We start from the raw sequence: 19,103 nt of genomic DNA, 5'->3' as shown, positions 1-19,103 counted from the left end.
ATATCCAGTTGATCTAACCAAGGATACCAAGTTTTTATTTTTATTTTTCATCTTCATTTCTATCATTTTTATATGGTATTTTAGTAATTTACGTATATTGTGTATTATTGACCTTTTTAACAAATTCCAATTATAATAACTATAGTGTATCCAGGTGTTAATAGCGAGTGCCTGCTACCTTTTTATACAATTAAGTATACTATACTGGCCAGGAAGAAATCAACATAGCGCATGCGCGGCCTCGGCGTGCTCTTTCGGGACTGCGCGCGGCCGACCAGGAGAAGTCACCTGCACAAGCGCGGCCACCGCGATTCCTGAGAAGAGCGGTGGCCGTAACCAGGGGAGACGGAAGACAACAGTCAGGTAAGTATATGTTTATTTTCTTCTAAGGGGTGGGAATTAGTTAATTAAATATATTTAGAAAAATGATCACTGTTAAATCATTAAAAGATTTAACAGTGATCATTAAGATGGGAATACCCCTTTAAAGCACATCTTGTTCGTTTCATTTCAAATTTATTGTGGTGGTGTATAGAGCCAAACATTTTAGAATTGTGTCGATGTCCAAATATTTATGGACGTGACTGTACGTTCCCTTTCAGCCACACGTTTATACTTGTTGCCCATATTCCTCAAGTTATTTTAAATTTTCCGCCATATAGATGACAATGATGCCGAAAAACGTTTCTCCTCCGGGATACCAGAAGTATCAGAACCAGAAAAAGTGCCAAACTGCGGGTGAAACCCATATGGCCCAAAAAACGTTGACTTACCAGTGGACTCCTGTCTACGATTGTTTATGGCAAACTCTGCCAAAGACCAAAATGAAGACCACTCCTCCTGGTTCTCAGAGACAAAACATCTCAAGTAAGTCTCCAGACTTTGATTAGTGTGTTCCGTCTGTTCGTTCGACAGTTGTACCCCCAGTTGGGTACAGAACGCCTTCCGGAATCTGGAAACAAACTGAGTTCCACGATCCAAGAACACGTCAGAGGGAATGCCATGCAGTTTCACAATGTTGTCAACAAACACTTGTGCAAGTGTTTTAGCATTAGGTAGGCCCAGCAACGCTATAAAGTGCACCATTTAATTAAAACGATCAACTACCACCCGAATAACTGTCTTTCCTGAAGAATTTGGTAGATCAGAGATAAAATCCATGGATAAGTGAGTCCATGGTCTGGACGGGATGGGCAACGGAAGTAGAAATCCGGAAGGCCGAGTATGTGTCACCTTAGCATGTGCACAGGTACTACAGGCTGACACATAGTCTTTAACACACTTACGCAACCCCGGCAACCAGAATCTACGAGAGATGAGGTCGGCAGTGGATCTACTCCCAGGGTGTCCCGTAAGAACCGTACAGTGATGTTCCTCAAACATCTTGTGACGCAATTCCGATGGCACAAACAGTTTCCCAGAGGGACGAGAATCCATTGTGTCTCCCTGAGCCTCTAATACCTTCACCTATAGGTCAGGGTAAAGAGCGGATATCACCACCCCTTCCAACAGTATAGGACTCGATTTTTCAAAATCACAACCTCTATGAAAACTACGTGACAAGGCATCTGCCTTGATGTTCTTAACTCCAGGATGATAGGTGACAATCAAATTGAATCTGGTGAAAAACAAAGACCATTTGGGCTTGTCTCGGGTTCACTTGTTTAGCTGACTCCAGGTAAGCCAGGTTTTTGTGATCCGTGTACACCGTTATCGGATGAATCCCCCCTTCCAACCAATGACGCCATTCCTCAAAAGCCAACTTAATGGCCAGTAACTGTCTGTTACCCACATCATAATTTCTCTCTGCTCTCTGCGGAAGAGAGTTTTTTTTGGAAAAAAAGGCACATGGACGCCATTTACCAGGTTATGGGCCCTGCGATAAAACTGCTCCTACCTCCACCTCGGACGAAGCCACTTCCACAATGAAAGGTTGTGATACGTCCGGCTGCACCAATATAGGCGTAGACGAGAAGCATTCCTAAAATCGCAGAAAAGGCTCGCAACGCCGAATCAGACCATACTGAAACATCTGTCCCTTTCTTATTCATGTCCATTAACCCCTTAGTGACCACCCATACGTGTTTTTACGACGGTCACTAAGGGGCCTTAGGCTGGGCCGCCGCGTTTTTACGGCGGCCCAGTCTAAGCGCTGTACGGCTCCCCCGTGCAGCGGGGAGCGCGGACCTGGCTCTCACATGAGAGCCGGGGCCCTGCTCTAACAGCCCGGACCGACAGGAGTGCCGATCCGGGCTGTTTAACCCTTTACATGACGGACGCAATGGCGCCCGCTGCATGTAAAGTGGTGACAGAGGGAGCGGACTCCCTCTGTCTCCCATCAGCACCCCCGAAAATGCGATCGCGGGGTTCTGATGTGTTGGGAAGCTTACCTTGCTTCCGATCAGGACCCTGAGCCTGTCTTCAGTTATCTCCAGCAGGCTGTGCCTCTCAGGCGTAGCCTGCTGGTCAATGTTTGAATAACATTGCTATTGAAATGCAATGCATTATAGAGATAATGCATTACATTTTAAAAGCAATCAAAATACTGTATATTATAGTCCCCTTGTGGGACTATTAAGTAGTAAAAAAAAATAGAAAAAAATACACATTTTTTAAATAGAAAAAATTCCTTAAAATAAAAAAATATGCTTTTTTTCCATTGAAAATACGCTTTTCAATGAAAAAAATTGCAAAAAGAAAATATCCCCCATATGTTTGGTATTGCCGCGTCCGTAACGACCGGGACTACATAAATATTACATAAATTATCCCCTATGGTGAACGCCGTAAAAATAAAATGAAAAAAAATAGACAGAATTTCGAATTTATTCTTAGTTTCCACCGAAAAAAACATAATAACAAGCGATCAAAAAGCGGCATTTACTCCAAAATCATACCAATGAAAAATACAAGTCGTCTTTCAAAAATCAAGCCCTCACACAATTCCATATAAAAAAATTAAAAAAAAGTTATGGATCTTGTGAAGTGGCAATGCAAAATCATTTTTTTGGTTAATAAAAGGGGTTTTATTGCAAAAAAAATTGTAAAATGTAAACAAAATGATAAGTATTTAGTATCACTGTAATCGTACTGACCCAGAGAATAAAGATATTATGTTATTTGTACCGAAAAATGAACGCCAAAAAATTTATAATGTAAAAACGCAGTGGCAGTATTGCTATTTTTCCCCATCTCCCTCCCAGAAAGAGTTAATAAAAGTTAATCAGAAAGTTATGTGTACCCCAAAATGGCGCCATTAAAAACTACAACTTGTCCCGTAAAAAACAAGCCCTCATAAAGCTATATAGACAAAAAAATAAAAAAGTTATAGCTCTTGGAACGAGACCATGAAAAAAGGATGAAAACGCTTGGTCATAAAGGCCCAAACAGGCTTGGTCACTAAGGGGTTAAGGGTTTTACTATTGTCGAATAATTCTGAACAAAATTTTCGGTAACAGTTGGTAAACCCCAAAAACTTCATAAGAGCCTTCAGATTTTCGGGTCGATCCCTGTCCAATACAGCACAGACTTTCTCTGGATCCATTCGAAAACCTGAAAATGACAGCAGGTGTAACGGTCGCGTACACACACACACACACACAGGGGGGAGGGAAGCAACCACTGCGCTCCACCCTTACCACTGGCCCTGCCTACTTGCCTCGCGAGTCCTAATGACAGGGGACAACTGGACGGCAATCCCTAGCTAGGACTAAGTGCAGGGATGACAGACAGACAAACAACAGAACGTGAACGGACCAAGTCAATACCAGGAAAGCTACAAAGTACAAATGGAGCAAGCAGAGAATTGTCAGGAGAAGCCGGGGTCATAAATACCAGGAGAGTCGTGTAGTACCAAAGGAGTCAGCAGAGGATCATCAGGAATTCAGCAGGAGGTAAGTACGCCAGGAAAGACAAAACCACAGGTGGAACCTAAATTAACAGGCAACCTGTGGCCAGCAGGCTGCCTGTATTTATAGTGGGGAGTGAGGGTCATGTGATGTGGCCAGCGTCACATGACCGACAGACCGACCAGTCGAGCACCGAGTGATCAGCTCGGCGGTCAAGGCAGACTTAGTAGCAGGGAGCCACCCAGCTAGTAAAGCCGCCCTGGGAACGAGGTCAAACACAGATCCTCACTCCCGAAGCTAAGCAGCAGGTCTGCGGCTAATGGGGGACCGAGTGCACCTTCGGAACCCCGTTACAGTACCCACCCTTTTACGAGGGGCCACCGGACCCAAGACTTCAGGCGATGGCCTTTCAGGGTGTTCTAAATGAAATTTTCGAACAAGTCTAGTAGCATGAACCTCCCTGGCAGGTACCCAAGATCTCTCTTCAGGTCCATACCCCTTCCAGTGAATCAGGTACTGCAAGGAATTACGCACCTTCCTGACATCCACTATTTTAGACACCACATACTCGACAGCATCATTAACAAGAACCGGCGGAGGCGAGGCTTTCGATGGTACTACCGGTTCAAAATATTATTTAAGTAGAGATTTATGGAACACATTATGAATGTGGAATGACTCGGGCAGCTCCAACCTAAATGATACCGGGTTAATCACCTCCGTGATCTTATATGGTCCAATAAAACGAGGAGCAAACTTTTTAGAATCTACCTTAAGAGAGAGATTCTTGGAGGACAACCATACCTTACCCCCAACCTGAAAATTCACCCCCCTTCAACGTCTATCGGCCTTGAGTTTCTGAGAACTTTGAGCCTTTTCTAAGTTCGATTGAACCTGGGCCCAAACTGTGCACAGTTCAGAGGAGAGCCTATCCGCCTCAGGGTTAGAGGAGGAGACGGATGACCCAGAATGAAAACGGGGATGGAAACCATGGTTACAAAAGAAAGGTGAAACCCCAGCAGAAGAATTGACACGGTTATTCAAAGCAAATTCAGCCAATGGAAGAAATTTCACCCATAATTGCTGGTCATCAGCAACATACAACCTCAAGAATTGTTCCACAGACTGATTAAGGCGTTCAGTCTGCCCATTACTCTCAGGATGGAAGGCAGAGGAAAAAGACAATGAAATGTTAAATTTTTGACAGAAGGCCCTCCAGAATTTGGACACAAACTGCACACCCCTGTCAGAAACAATATTTTCCAGGATACCATGCAATCGAACAATTTCTTTCACAAAAATAGACGCCAGAGTTTTGGCATTCGGGAGTTTAGACAGGGGAATGAAATGGACCATCTTGCTAAACCTATCGACCACTACCCAAACTACAGTCTTACCCTCCGCTGGCGGTAGGTCAGTTATAAAGTCCATCGAGATATGGGACCAGGGTCTACTGGGAATGGGTAGGGGTCGTAGGTTACCAGCAGGGAGAGTCCTAGGTGTCTTGGACCTGGCACAAATCTCACAGGCTGACACGTAGGACTTGACATTCCTAGTTAGAGTGGGCCACCAATAAGATCTAGAAACCAGATCCTTAGTGCCCTCAACACCCGGATGTCCACAAAAGTCAGAATCGTGACACTCACCCAACAGCTGGAGACGAAATTGTACGGGAACAAACAACTTATCTGTTGGGGTGGATACCGGTGCCAGATGTTGTTCAGACCTAATGCGAGCCGAGATATCCTGGGTAAGAGCTGCTATGAAGATTTTTGCTGGTAGGATGGATTCAGGTGGTACCTCAGTAGGTTGAAAAGCATGGAAGCTCCGAGATAATGCGTCCGCCTTCACATTTTTACTTCCCGGCCTGAACGTAATGGAAAAATCTAAACGAGTAAAAAACAGAGCCCATCTGGCTTGACGGGGATTCAACCTCTTAGCAGACTCGAGAAACAAGGTTTTTATGGTCAGTGACAACAGTTACACAATGCCTTGCCCCCTCCAGAAAATGCCTCCACTCCTCAAATGCCCATTTAATGGCCAGCAGCTCCCTATTCCCCATGTCGTAGTTTCTCTCCGTGGGAGAGAATTTCCTGGAGAAGAAGGCACATGGTCTCAGGTTAGTGAGGCTAGCAGGACCTTGTGAAAGGACTGCTCCTGCGCCGTCCTCGGACGCATCCACCTCCACAATAAAAGGTCTCTCCTGATCAGGCTGGATCAGAATGGGAGCGCTACTGAATGCCTTTTTTAATTTTTCAAATGAAGAAATGGCCTCAGTAGATCAATTCTCCAAATCCGCCCCTTTTTTAGTAAGGTCGGTCAACGGTTTAGCAATTACGGAAAAATTCATAATAAATTTACGATAGCAATTGGCGAAACCTAGGAACCGTTGTAAGGCCTTTAAGGATGAAGGTCTTACCCATTCCTTAATTGCTAGTACCTTACCAGGATCCATCTTGAAGGGGTGAGGAGTCAGAACATGCCCTAGAAACAGAGTCTCCTGTACACCAAAGACACATTTCTCTTGCTTAGCGGATAGCTGATTCTCCCTCAACACCTCTAATACTTGAGACACATGGGATTCGAAGTCAGGAGAGAATATAAAAATGTCATCAAGATAGACAATAACAAATTTACCTAAGAACTCCCTAAGAATGTCATTCATGAAGTTTTGGAACACAGCTGGGGCATTGCTGAGTCCAAAAGGCATCACCGGATATTCAAAGTATCCTACCGGAGTATTGAACGCCGTCTTCCATTCGTCTCCCTCCTTGATTCGGATTAGATTATATGCCCCTTTCAGGTAAATTTTGGAAAACCAGGTTGCCCCCAGAACCTGGTTAAATAAATCTGGAGTATCTATTCTGGACAGTGATTTTATTTAATCTCCGGTAATCGATACATGGCCTAAGACCACCATCTTTTTTCTTAACAAAGAAAAACCCCGCCCCCATAGGAGAGACAGAAGGTCTAATATGCCCTTTACCAAGGCTCTCGTTAATATAATCTTCCATGGCCTTGCGTTCGGGCTTAGAAAGATTATAAATTCACCCCTTAGGAAACTTGGCCCCCTCTACTAGCTCTATGGTACAATCATAAGGTCTATGGGGGGGGTAGAACCTCTGGGGTTGGTGATGAGAATACATCACAATATTGCCTAAGAACAGTGGGTAAGGTATCAGACTTTACTGAGACCCCAGCCTGTACCACGAACAAGCACGAGTCACACTTAGGCCCCCATCTCACCAACTCCCCACTGGACCAATCTATAGTGGGGTTATGTAGTCGGAGCCAAGGCAGCCCTAGTACCACCTCAGCTGGTAGGTTCTCCAGGACTAAAAGGGAACATCTCTCTGAGTGGCACACACCCACGGTTAGAGAAATCTCCGAGGTACATGAGCTCACCGTACCACCAATAAGAGGAGTAGCATCAATAGCCATGACATGGATAGGAGTTGGTAAGGCAAACATAGGAATCCCCAATCTTACAGCATACTCAGAGTCAATAAAGCTAGCAGCTGAGCCAGAATCAATAAAGGCCTTACCCGGCCATTTGTCTACTCCCAGAGAAATCGTAATGGGTACCAAAAGCTTACATTTAGAAAATTTCAGGGTGACCCTGGTCTTTAGGTTGCCTTGCCTTAGGAGCCTTGACAGAGAGGACCTTCTTATGACACTGGTTGATCCAATGGTCAGGATCTCCACAGTAAAAGCATTCTCCACGTCTGCGGCAAAGATTCCCTCAGGTCATGCCAACCTGCATGGGTTCCTCGGTGGAGACCTCAGCATTGTCTCTGGGATAGGCCTCTGGCTGGACCACCATCTGGGAAGAGAACTGTTGCTCCTGTCGTCTCTCTCTAACCCGTCGGTCAAGTCGGACAACAAGGGTCATCATCTCCTCTAAGGTCTCTGGAAGTTGATAACTGACCAGAAGATCCTTTAAATTATCAGACGGACCTGACCTAAACTGACTCTTCAGGGCTGGTTCGTTCCACCCTGAGGGGACACACCACCTTCTGAATTGGGTGCAATAATCCTCCGCACGTAGATTGCCCTGAAACAGTGCTTTTAGAGCCGTCTCGGCTACTAGAGCCCTGTCTGGTTCATCATAGAGGGTACCTAGGGCCTGAAAGAACCCCTCCACAGAAGATAAACAACTGGCGCCAGCAGGTAAAGAGAACGCCCAGTCCTGGGGATCACCCTGTAGTCGGGAAATGATAATGCCCACGCGTTGACTCTCGGGGCCAGAGGACATGGGGCGCAAACGGAAGTAAAGTTTGCAATTCTCCTTAAAAGAGAGAAACTTCTTCCGGTCTCCAGAAAAGGGTTCTGGGAGCTTAATCTGGGGCTCAAAATGCGGACTGGAGGCCTGAAGAGTGAAAGAACCTTGCCCTAACTCAAAAGAACTGAGTTTTTCCCCTAACTCCTGCACCATCTGCGTCAGATTAGAGACATGGTCAGTCAGGGTCACCAGAGGATTCATTATACAGTGGTTATTGGGCCTGTTAATCTGTAACGGTCACGTACACACACACAGGGGGGAGGGAAGTGACCACTGAGCTCCACCCTTACCCCTGGCCCTGCCTACTTGCCTCGCGAGTCCTAATGACAGGGGACAACTGGACGGCAATCCCTAGCTAGGACTATATGCAGGGATGACAGACAGACAAACAACAGAACGAGAACGGACCGAGTCAATACCAGGAAAGCTACAAAGTACAAATGGAGCAAGCAGAGAATTGTCAGGAGAAGCCAGGGTCATAAATACCAGGAGAGTCGTGTAGTACCAAAGGAGTCAGCAGAGGATCGTCAGGAATTCAGCAGGAGGTAAGTACGCCAGGAAAGACGAAACCACAGGTGGAACCTAAATTAACAGGCAACCTGTGGCCAGCAGGCTGCCTGTATTTATAGTGGGGAGTGAGGGTCATGTGACGTGGCCAGCGTCACATGACCAACAGACCAACCAGTCGAGCACCGAGTGATCAGCTCGGCAGTCAAGGCAGACTTAGGAGCAGGGAGCCACCCAGCTAGTAAAGCCGCCCTGGGAACGAGGTCAAACACAGATCCTCGCTCCCGAAGCTAAGCAGCAGGTCTGCGGCTAATGGGGGACCGAGTGCACCTTCGGAACCCCGTTACAGCAGGTAGCCCAAAAACTGCACCTTGTGTACAGCAAAAACACACTTCTCTAATTTTGCATACAATTTATTATGTCTTACACCTGTCTAACGTGATCCTGATGTATCTCCACGTCTGGAGAATAAATTAAAATGTCATCCAAATACACGACTACAAACTTCCCCACAAAGTGATGAAAAATTTCATTCACAAAATGCTGGAAAACCGCAGGAGCATTGGTCAACCCGAAAGGTTCTCAAAGTGCCCCTCAGGAGTATTAAAAGCCATCTTCCATTCATCCCCTTTCTTGATCCTAACTAGTGATGAACGAACCCCTGACGAAGGCACGCCGAAACGCGCGTTGGGGTAGCACCATCCTGGGTAATTCAGTACATGGTTCTCTCTAGGTGAGCTCTGGTCCTCTTGTTACCCCCCTTTTTTCTTGGCAATACGACCTTGGTACCTTGCCACACCTGGTTTTCATGGTTGGTCTGTTGTTTACTCTCACCTTCATTTGTTCAACATACCATTTTTTACTGCCATGTGGGGACATTCATATTCACCACTGTCTCACCTATACAGGGAGTGCAGAATTATTAGGCAAGTTGTATTTTTGAGGATTAATTTTATTATTGAACAACAACCATGTTCTCAATGAACCCATAAAACTCATTAATATCAAAGCTGAATATTTTTGGAAGTAGTTTTTAGTTTGTTTTTAGTTTTAGCTATTTTAGGGGGATATCTGTGTGTGCAGGTGACTATTACTGTGCATAATTATTAGGCAACTTAACAAAAAACAAATATATACCCATTTCAATTATTTATTTTTACCAGTGAAACCAATATAACATCTCAACATTCACAAATATACATTTCTGACATTCAAAAACAAAACAAAAACAAATCAGTGACCAATATAGCCACCTTTCTTTGCAAGGACACTCAAAAGCCTGCCATCCATGGATTCTGTCAGTGTTTTGATCTGTTCACCATCAACATTGCGTGCAGCAGCAACCACAGCCTCCCAGACACTGTTCAGAGAGGTGTACTGTTTTCCCTCCTTGTAAATCTCACATTTGATGATGGACCACAGGTTCTCAATGGGGTTCAGATCAGGTGAACAAGGAGGCCATGTCATTAGATTTTCTTCTTTTATACCCTTTCTTGCCAGCCACGCTGTGGAGTACTTGGACGCGTGTGATGGAGCATTGTCCTGCATGAAAATCATGTTTTTCTTGAAGGATGCAGACTTCTTCCTGTACCACTGCTTGAAGAAGGTGTCTTCCAGAAACTGGCAGTAGGACTGGGAGTTGAGCTTGACTCCATCCTCAACCCGATAAGGCCCCACAAGCTCATCTTTGATGATACCAGCCCAAACCAGAACTCCACCTCCACCTTGCTGGCGTCTGAGTCGGACTGGAGCTCTCTGCCCTTTACCAATCCAGCCATGGGCCCATCCATCTGGCCCATCAAGACTCACTCTCATTTCATCAGTCCATAAAACCTTAGAAAAATCAGTCTTGAGATATTTCTTGGCCCAGTCTTGACGTTTCAGCTTGTGTGTCTTGTTCAGTGGTGGTCGTCTTTCAGCCTTTCTTACCTTGGCCATGTCTCTGAGTATTGCACACCTTGTGCTTTTGGGCACTCCAGTGATGTTGCAGCTCTGAAATATGGCCAAACTGGTGGCAAGTGGCATCTTGGCAGCTGCACGCTTGACTTTTCTCAGTTCATGGGCAGTTGTTTTGCGCCTTGGTTTTTCCACACGCTTCTTGCGACCCTGTTGACTATTTTGAATGAAACGCTTGATTGTTCGATGATCACGCTTCAGAAGCTTTGCAATTTTAAGAGTGCTGCATCCCTCTGCAAGATATCTCACTATTTTTGACTTTTCTGAGCCTGTCAAGTCCTTCTTTTGACCCATTTTGCCAAAGGAAAGGAAGTTGCCTAATAATTATGCACACCTAATATAGGGTGTTGATGTCATTAGACCACACCCCTTCTCATTACAGAGATGCACATCACCTAATATGCTTAATTGGTGGTAGGCTTTCGAGCCTTTACAGCTTGGAGTAAGACAACATGCATAAAGAGGATGATGTGGTCAAAATACTCATTTGCCTAATAATTCTGCACTCCCTGTATACATCAGTCTTATTATTTTTTTCTCATAGGTCAGGCATTGCACCCAGTATTTTCCTATGATTAATAGATATACTGTATTTTTTTACCCATGTGCTTCCCCAGGGTGGCGCTCTTTCTTTTCTGTCCTCTGCTCTTATTTTGTCCTGTTTATGGCATCATATTTACTGGTTTTTCCATTCATGTAATTTTAATCATGCTTTAATAAAACATACCGTATTTTCCGGCGTATAAGACGACTGGACGTATAAGACGACCCCCAACTTTTCCATTTAAAATATAGGGTTTGGGCTATACTCGCCGTATAAGACTACCCCTGAATGCCCAGCCCTCCCTGTCTTCAAGACGATCTTCTCCAGTCCAGGGAACTGACTGGGATCTGTGGATGGCACTGTTATGGGAGGGGGATCAGTGGATGACACTGCTATGGGGAGGGGGATCAGTGGATGACACTGCTATGGGGAGGGGGATCAGTGGATGACACTGCTATGGGGAGGAGGATCAGTGGATGACACTGCTATGGGGGGGATCTATGGATGACACTATATAGCATCTTATGCTATATGTGTCATCCACAGATCCACCCCATGACAGTGTCATCCACAGATCCCCCTCCCCCTAACAGTGCCATCCACAGATCCCCCTCCAAATAGTGCCATCCACAGATCCCCCCCTAAACAGTGCCATCCACAGATCCCCCCTAAACAGTGCCATCCACAGATCTCCCTACCCATAACAGTGTCATCCACAGATCACCCCCCATGACAGTGCCATCCACAGATCCCCCTCCCATAACAGTGTCATCCACAGATCCCCCCCATGACAGTGCCATCCACAGATCCCCCCTCCCCATAACAGTGCCATCCACAGACCCCCCTCCAAATAGTGCCATCCACAGATCCCCCCCTAAACAGTGCCATCCACAGATCCCCCCCTTAACACTGCCATCCACAGATCTCCCTCCCCATAACAGTGCCATCCACAGATTCCCCCCCCATGACAGTGCCATCCACAGATCCCCCTCCCCGACGCTCAGAGGAGTATACATTTATTAACTGTAATCTGTAACTTTAACTTTAAATGAGCGCTCATGTCTTTACTAGGGTACCTTACTCTCAGCTCTGGTAATAGGCAGTGCGGGCGGCGCTCACTCACTGACGTCACGCGCCTGCGCCACCTAGTGGGAGGAGCAGGCAAGTGACGAACAGTGAGTGAGCGCCGCCCGCACTGCCTGTTAGCGGAGCTGAGAGTAAGGTACCCTAGTAAAGACATGAGCGCTCATTTAAAGTTAAAGTTACAGATTACAGTTAATAAATGTATACTCCTCTGAGCGGCGGGGCCCTGTATATTCTAACCCCCAGGCAAGCGTCCCCGTCACCATGGGAACGCCTGGGGGTTAGAATATACCATCGGATCTGAGTATACCCGGCGTATAAGACGACCCCCGACTTTTGAAAAAAAAATTTAGTGTTAGAAAGTCGTCTTATACGCCGGAAAATACGGTATATTTTTATTTTTTGGTACTATGAGCTCCATTTTCTTGTGTTTCTGCTAGTGATGAACGAACATCGGCCGGGACGGTTCGCAAACGCAAACATGCGTTCGAGATCAAATGTTCGCGAACCGCACGTTCGCGGCGGGCCCCATTGACTTTAATGGCAGGCGAACCTGAAAAACCTTCAGGTCATATATGCAGCCAAATTATTGAACAAAATAAATTCCCCTTTAAAACAGAACGTTTAATTATTATCTGTTACTAAAATCCCACTAAAATTGATTTCGACAACAACGAAATGCAGAGTGAACACCGTCTTGTCGGGCCTTGTTGTTCCTGATGAGTCTTGATTATATTTCAGGAAAATAGGACCGGTTTGATTGATAGTGTCCAAACAGTACACAAGTCCGCTTATAGGCATTGTGGGAGGCTATCCCTTATGGCAGGCATGCTTAACCTGCAGCCCTCCATCTGTTGCAAAACTATAACTCCCAGCATGCCCGAACAGCCTACAGCTATCAGCCTACAGCAGGGCATTGTGGGAGTTGTAGTTTTACAACAGCTGGAGGGCCGCAGGTTGAGCATGCCTGCCTTATGGCTATGCTTAACCTGTCTACAAGCGGAGTGATTGCTCCGAAAGGTGCGGCCCCACTTCTCGGTGGCTGTTCCCTATTATGTTGTCCCTACCTGCGAAATTCCCAAATGGTGGAGACTGCCAAACGTTGATATTAATAGTTCCACAACTTAGGTATGAGAAGACAAGGGGATGAGGTATCCAGGTAAGGATCTTCAAGGGTGGTGATGGTGGACCTAGGCATAAGGTTTAAAAAGGCTTTTTATCCCGACGTGTTTCCCTGCTGCTGCTAGCCACTCATCTAATGGCAGGATTATCTTTCTCAGCGCCACCGAGCATAATGAATACGATCCCCTGATAAACCCCTTCACTTCAAAGGAGAAACACGTCGGGATAAAAAGCCTTTTTAAACTTTATGCCTAGGTCCACCATCACCACCCTTGAAGGTCCTTACCTGGTTACCTCATCCCCTTGTCTTCTTATACCTAAGTTGTGGAACTATTTATATCAATGTTTGGCAGTCTCCACCATTTGGGAATTTCGCAGGTAGGGACAACATAATAGGGAACAGCCACCGAGAAGTGGGGCCGCACCTTTCATAGCGATCACTCCGCTTGTAGGCAGGGTAAGCATAGCCATAAGGGATAGCCTCCCACACTGCCTATAAGCAGACTTGTATACTGTTTGGACACTATCAATCAAACTGGTCCTATTTTCCTGAAATATAATCAAGACTCATCAGGAACAGCAAGGCCAGACAAGACGGTGTTCACTCTGCATCCACTGATCATCAAGGAAGAACCACCAGATACTTGGGTACCTACACTCCTGTTGATGCAAATATCCACCTCTGGTCAACAGTACCGTTAGCAACCACATGGTGGCGATCTATCTACAAGTTGATGTATTCACTTCTGTCAATACAGATATTGCTTTTGTTAAGCAGTATTGTGAGTAACTCTACGGTGGTGATGTTTCTATACTTTGATTACACCTTAACCAATCCCAGGCAAAAGTATAAATATATATATTTTTTTTCATTGTTGTCTAAATCAATTTAAGTGGGATTTTAGTAACAGATAATAATTAAATGTTACGTTTTAAAGGGGAATTAATTTTGCTCAGTGATGTTGTTCTTTGATAAACCCCTGTAGGTATCCTTATTTTTCCAGTGAATTACATATTTGCAGCCACCAAATACTTACTAGAAGTGCACAAATAGTCCCACAACATGGACAGTGACATACCAGAGGGGGATCATTGGCAAAAATTTCCACAAAAAATATGTATTTTAATCAGGGGCCATTTTTATGTGTCTTAAAGGGAAACTCTCAAAAATGTGCCCTGCTGGAGCCTAGAAAATTTTTGTTTTAGGCCACAGGAGTACAGGCCCCCAAAATTTGGCATTCACCTGACAGAAAGAACTTGTGATTATGTGGCGGGAGGTATATTAGGTGGTAACTGGCTAAAAATTTTACTGTCGGCCAGTACAGGCCCCAAAAATTAGGCATTCATCTGACAGAAAAGAACTTGTGATGATGTGGCTGGAGGTACTTTAGGCGGTCAGGGGACACAAATTTCACTGTAGGCCATTACAGGCCCCAAAAATTAGGCATTCACCTGAAAGAAAAGGCCTTTTATGCCGCTGTATATACATAAGACAAGGACCATTCTTTGTTCCTTGTGGTGGCGGATATGTTTGGGCTGGCATGAGGAAATTCAATTACATGTGGTCGTCACAGGTGTTGAATTCCTCCGAGATCCATGCCTCATTCATTTTTAAAAATGTGAGGTAGTCCACATTGTCTTATCAGTTGCGATCCCCCCTGCTGCGCTGAACGTCCTTTCGCACAGGACACTCAACGACACTCAACGAGGGGCAAGCCAAGAGTTCCATGGCAAATTGTGCCAGCTCTGGCCACAGGTCAAGACTGCACACCCAGTAGTCCAGGGGCTCCTCGCTTTTCAGAGCGTCCACATCGACCATTAACCCGATGTAGTCGGACACCTGTCAATCTAGGCGTTCCCTGAGGCTGGATCCGGAGGGCGGCTGTCGATGGGTTGGCTGCAAGAATGATCTCATATCTGAAGTGACCAACACATCTTTAAACCGCCCTCTTCTTGCAGGTGCGGTAGGATTGGTACCCGAACCTTTTTTGCTGTGGGTGGAAATTCCTCTGCCAGCGCCCGCAACAGCAGAATGCAGCATCTCTCACAGCAAGGCCTAGAAATGCTGCATTCTGCCAGCCCTCTGTGATGCTGGTAACATGTCCACCATTTTGTGTTTGTATCGAGGGTCTAATACGTTACCACCCAGTACTGGTCCTTGCCCTTTATGCTTTTTATACGGGGGTCCCTCTTCAAACACTGGAGCATGAAAGCCCCTTTGCACTAAATTGGAAGCGGTGGAGTGCCCTGGCTCCTGCTCATCGCCCAGGAGAATGTCGTCCTCGGTCTCCTCCCCGCAGCCTTGGACAACACCATGGATCCCCGAAAAAGTTTAAAGTTCCCCCAAAAAGCCTGCACTTCTTGCTCCTCCTCCTCCTCCCCCCAGCCACCATTCTCCTCTGACTCCTCTTCAGACTCCTGCTGACTTGTCTCAGATGGAGTAGCCCCCCTGGGAATTCATTCAGCATTGCGACTTCCTCATCTTCCTGCGACTTCCTGCTCCTGTGCCAGTGGCTTGATCAATGACACGATGCAATGCATGCTCCAGAAAGAAGGCGTAAGGTACGATGTCACTGATGGTGCCCTTGCTGCGACTGACCAGTTTGGTGATCTCATCAAATGGCCGTAGAAGTGCATGTGTCTCGCATGAGCAGCCACTGGCATGGTGAAAAGAAACCAAGCCCACCAGAACCTGTCCTGCTGCAGAGTTCATACAGGTAGTCATTAACGACACGTTGCTGCTGGAGCAGCCTATGAAGCATATACAAGGTGGAGATTCAGTGCGTCGGGCTGTCACAAATCAGTCTTCTGATGGGCAAGTGGTGTCGCCGCTGAACGTCAGCAAGGCGAGCCATGGCCGTGTAAGATCTTCAAAATGGCCAGAGATTTTCCTGGCCTGCTGCAAGACGTCCTGGACCCCGGGGTATTTGGCAATGAATCGCTGCACGGCTAAGTTCAGGACGTGTGCCATGTACGGCACGTGTGTCATTTTGCCCTGTTTCAGCATGCTCAGCAGATTGGCACCGTTGTCGCACACCACTTTACCAACTGTCAAATTGAGTGGGGTTAGCCACTGATCGGCCTGTAACCGCAGAGCTCAAAGCAGTGCAGGACCGGTGTGGCTCTTGGCTTCCAGGCACAACAGCCGCAGCACAGCATGGCAACGTCTCACCTGGCACATCGAATAGGTTCTGGGGAGCTTGGTGGGCGCAGCGGAAGAGGCGATAGCAGTGGAAAAGGAGGAGTAAGCCGAGGAGGAGACGGAGGATGGAGTAGGAGGAGGAGAAGGAGAGGCAGGTCTGCATGCAATCCTTGGCGGTAACACTAAATCCACACGGGAGCCACGGGTTACATGCTTGATGGCCGTCAGAAGGTTCACCCAGTGGCCAGTAAAAGTTATGTACCTTCCCTACCCGTGTTTGCTAGATCAAGTGTCTGTGGCCAGAGATATATTCACTTGCCACTGAACTTGGCCATATATATCTGGGATGCCCTTCTGAGAGAATTACTTCATTCTGGGACCTTCCATTGCGGTGTGCCAATGGCCACAAGTTTTCAAAAGGCCTCTGAGTCTACCAGTTTATATGGCAGCAGTTGGCGGGCTAGCAGTTTTGACAAACCAGCGGTCAGCTGTTGGGCAAGAGGGTTATCCGGCATCATCAACTTTTTACACTTGAACATTTGGGCCACGGAAGCCTACATTCTGCCAGATGAACGCGACGATGGCAGGTGGAGGACAAATGGGAGGAGAGAGGAAAAGCATAGGAGGCAGTACGTGGAGCACCGGGAGTGTGGCTTTGTGGGTTCTGACGGCGTTGCTCCCACTGGGCTCGGTGATGGGAGGCCAGGTTCCTTCTTAAGGTGGTCATCCCTAGGTGAGTGTTGGGCTTACCGCGACTTATGTGTTGACAGCACAGGCTGCAGATGGCAACACTATTGTCAGCAGCTGACATGTTAAAAAGAGCCCACACTGTGGAGCCATGTGCGAACATAAAATTTTCCGTTCGCGAACGGCGAACGCGAATTTCTGCAAATGTTCGCGAACGGGCGAACCGCCATAGACTTCAATAGGCAGGCGAATTTTAAAACCCACAGGGACTCTTTCTAGCCAGAGTAGTGATGGAAAAGTTGTTTCAAGGGGACTAACACCTGGACTGTGGCATGCCGGAGGGGGATCCATGGCAAAACTCCCATGGAAAATTACATAGTTGACGCAGAGTTGGATTTTAATCCATAAAGGGCATAAATCACCTAACAATCCAATTTTTTTTTGAACAACGTGGTTTAAAACATCCAGTGTGTGTATACGATCAGGTATGATGTTGTATCGATCAGGTAGTGTAAGGGTTACACCCGCTTCACAGACATTGACAGACCAAACTCCCCTTTTAATGCACCGCAAACAGTCCATTTGCCCACTCGCAAACTCCCCATTTGTACAAGGTTGGATACCAAGCTAGCCATGTCCCGTTGATGTCATTGAAGGTTTCTTCCTCCACCCAGCCACGTACAACACCAAGGGTCCCGGAAAGGTGAATTGAATTGATTTTTCGAAAGGAGAGATGGTTAAAAAAAACGCTGGCTACCTCCCCTTTGTTTGAATCCACGCCACGGTCACTGCGTCTGCGCCGTGCAATTTACTGTCCCACCCGATATGAGTAGTATTTTCTGTAGTTCTCTCTTCTCATCAGTTTAATATAATTTTTTTTATCTGAAAGGTATTTGAGTGAGTGACACCCTGTAACGGTATAAGTGGAGGCCTAGCCACTAGCCAGTGGCCACAATACAGTCTGTGTGGGCCTGACACACACTGGCTTGCAACTGTGATTAGATCACAGAAAAATATTAAATATAAAATTTTTTTATCTGCGAGGTATTTGTGAGTGAGTGACACCCTGTAACGGTATAAGTGGAGGCCTAGCCAGTGGCCACAATACAGTCTGTGTGGGCCTGACACACACAGGCTTGCAAATGTGATTAGATCACAGAAAAATATTAAATATAATTTTTTTATCTGAAAGGTATTTGAGTGAGTGACACCCTGTAACGGTATAAGTGGATGCCTAGCCAGTGGCCACAATACAGTCTGTGTGGGCCTGACACACACTGGCTTGCAACTGTGATTAGATCACAGAAAAATATTAAATAGAATTTTTTTTTATCTGCGAGGTATTTTCTGTCACACCCTGTATGAATGGTGTGCACACAGTACTGTCTGTGACTGAGCCTGCAGCCTCTCACACACGGGCAGGCAACTGCAATATATATATATATATTTATTTTTTTTAAAAAGCAGACTGATGTACCAACCCTAAAAAAAGGGCTTTTTGGGGTGCTGTCAGGATGCTGTCCTTACAGCAGATGAGTCTGTGGACACAGAACACTGCCCTAGTTAACGCTTTCCCTATTAGATCAGCAGCAGCAGCACTGTCCCTCCTCTCACTGAGAATGCAGATTCCGAATGAATCTAAAATGGATGCTGTCCAGGAGGTGGGAGGGTCTGGGAGGGAGGGTCTGCTGCTGATTGGCTGGAATGTGTCTGCTGACTGTGAGGTACAGGGTCAAAGTTTACTCAATGATGATGTATAGGGGGCGGACCGAACATCGCATATGTTCGCCCGCCGCGGCGAACGCGAACAAGCTATGTTCACCGGGAACTATTTGCCGGCAAACTATTCGGGCCATCTCTACCTGGGAGCGCCAGAAGTGACTGTGCATGGTGGATGTCTCGCTCTAGATACATTTGCAGTCTGCTTTTTGC

Source organism: Bufo bufo, chromosome 1 (genome assembly GCF_905171765.1).
Source record: "Bufo bufo chromosome 1, aBufBuf1.1, whole genome shotgun sequence".
NCBI classification, from domain to species: Eukaryota; Metazoa; Chordata; class Amphibia; order Anura; family Bufonidae; genus Bufo; species Bufo bufo.
This window is presented reverse-complemented; position numbering follows the sequence as displayed.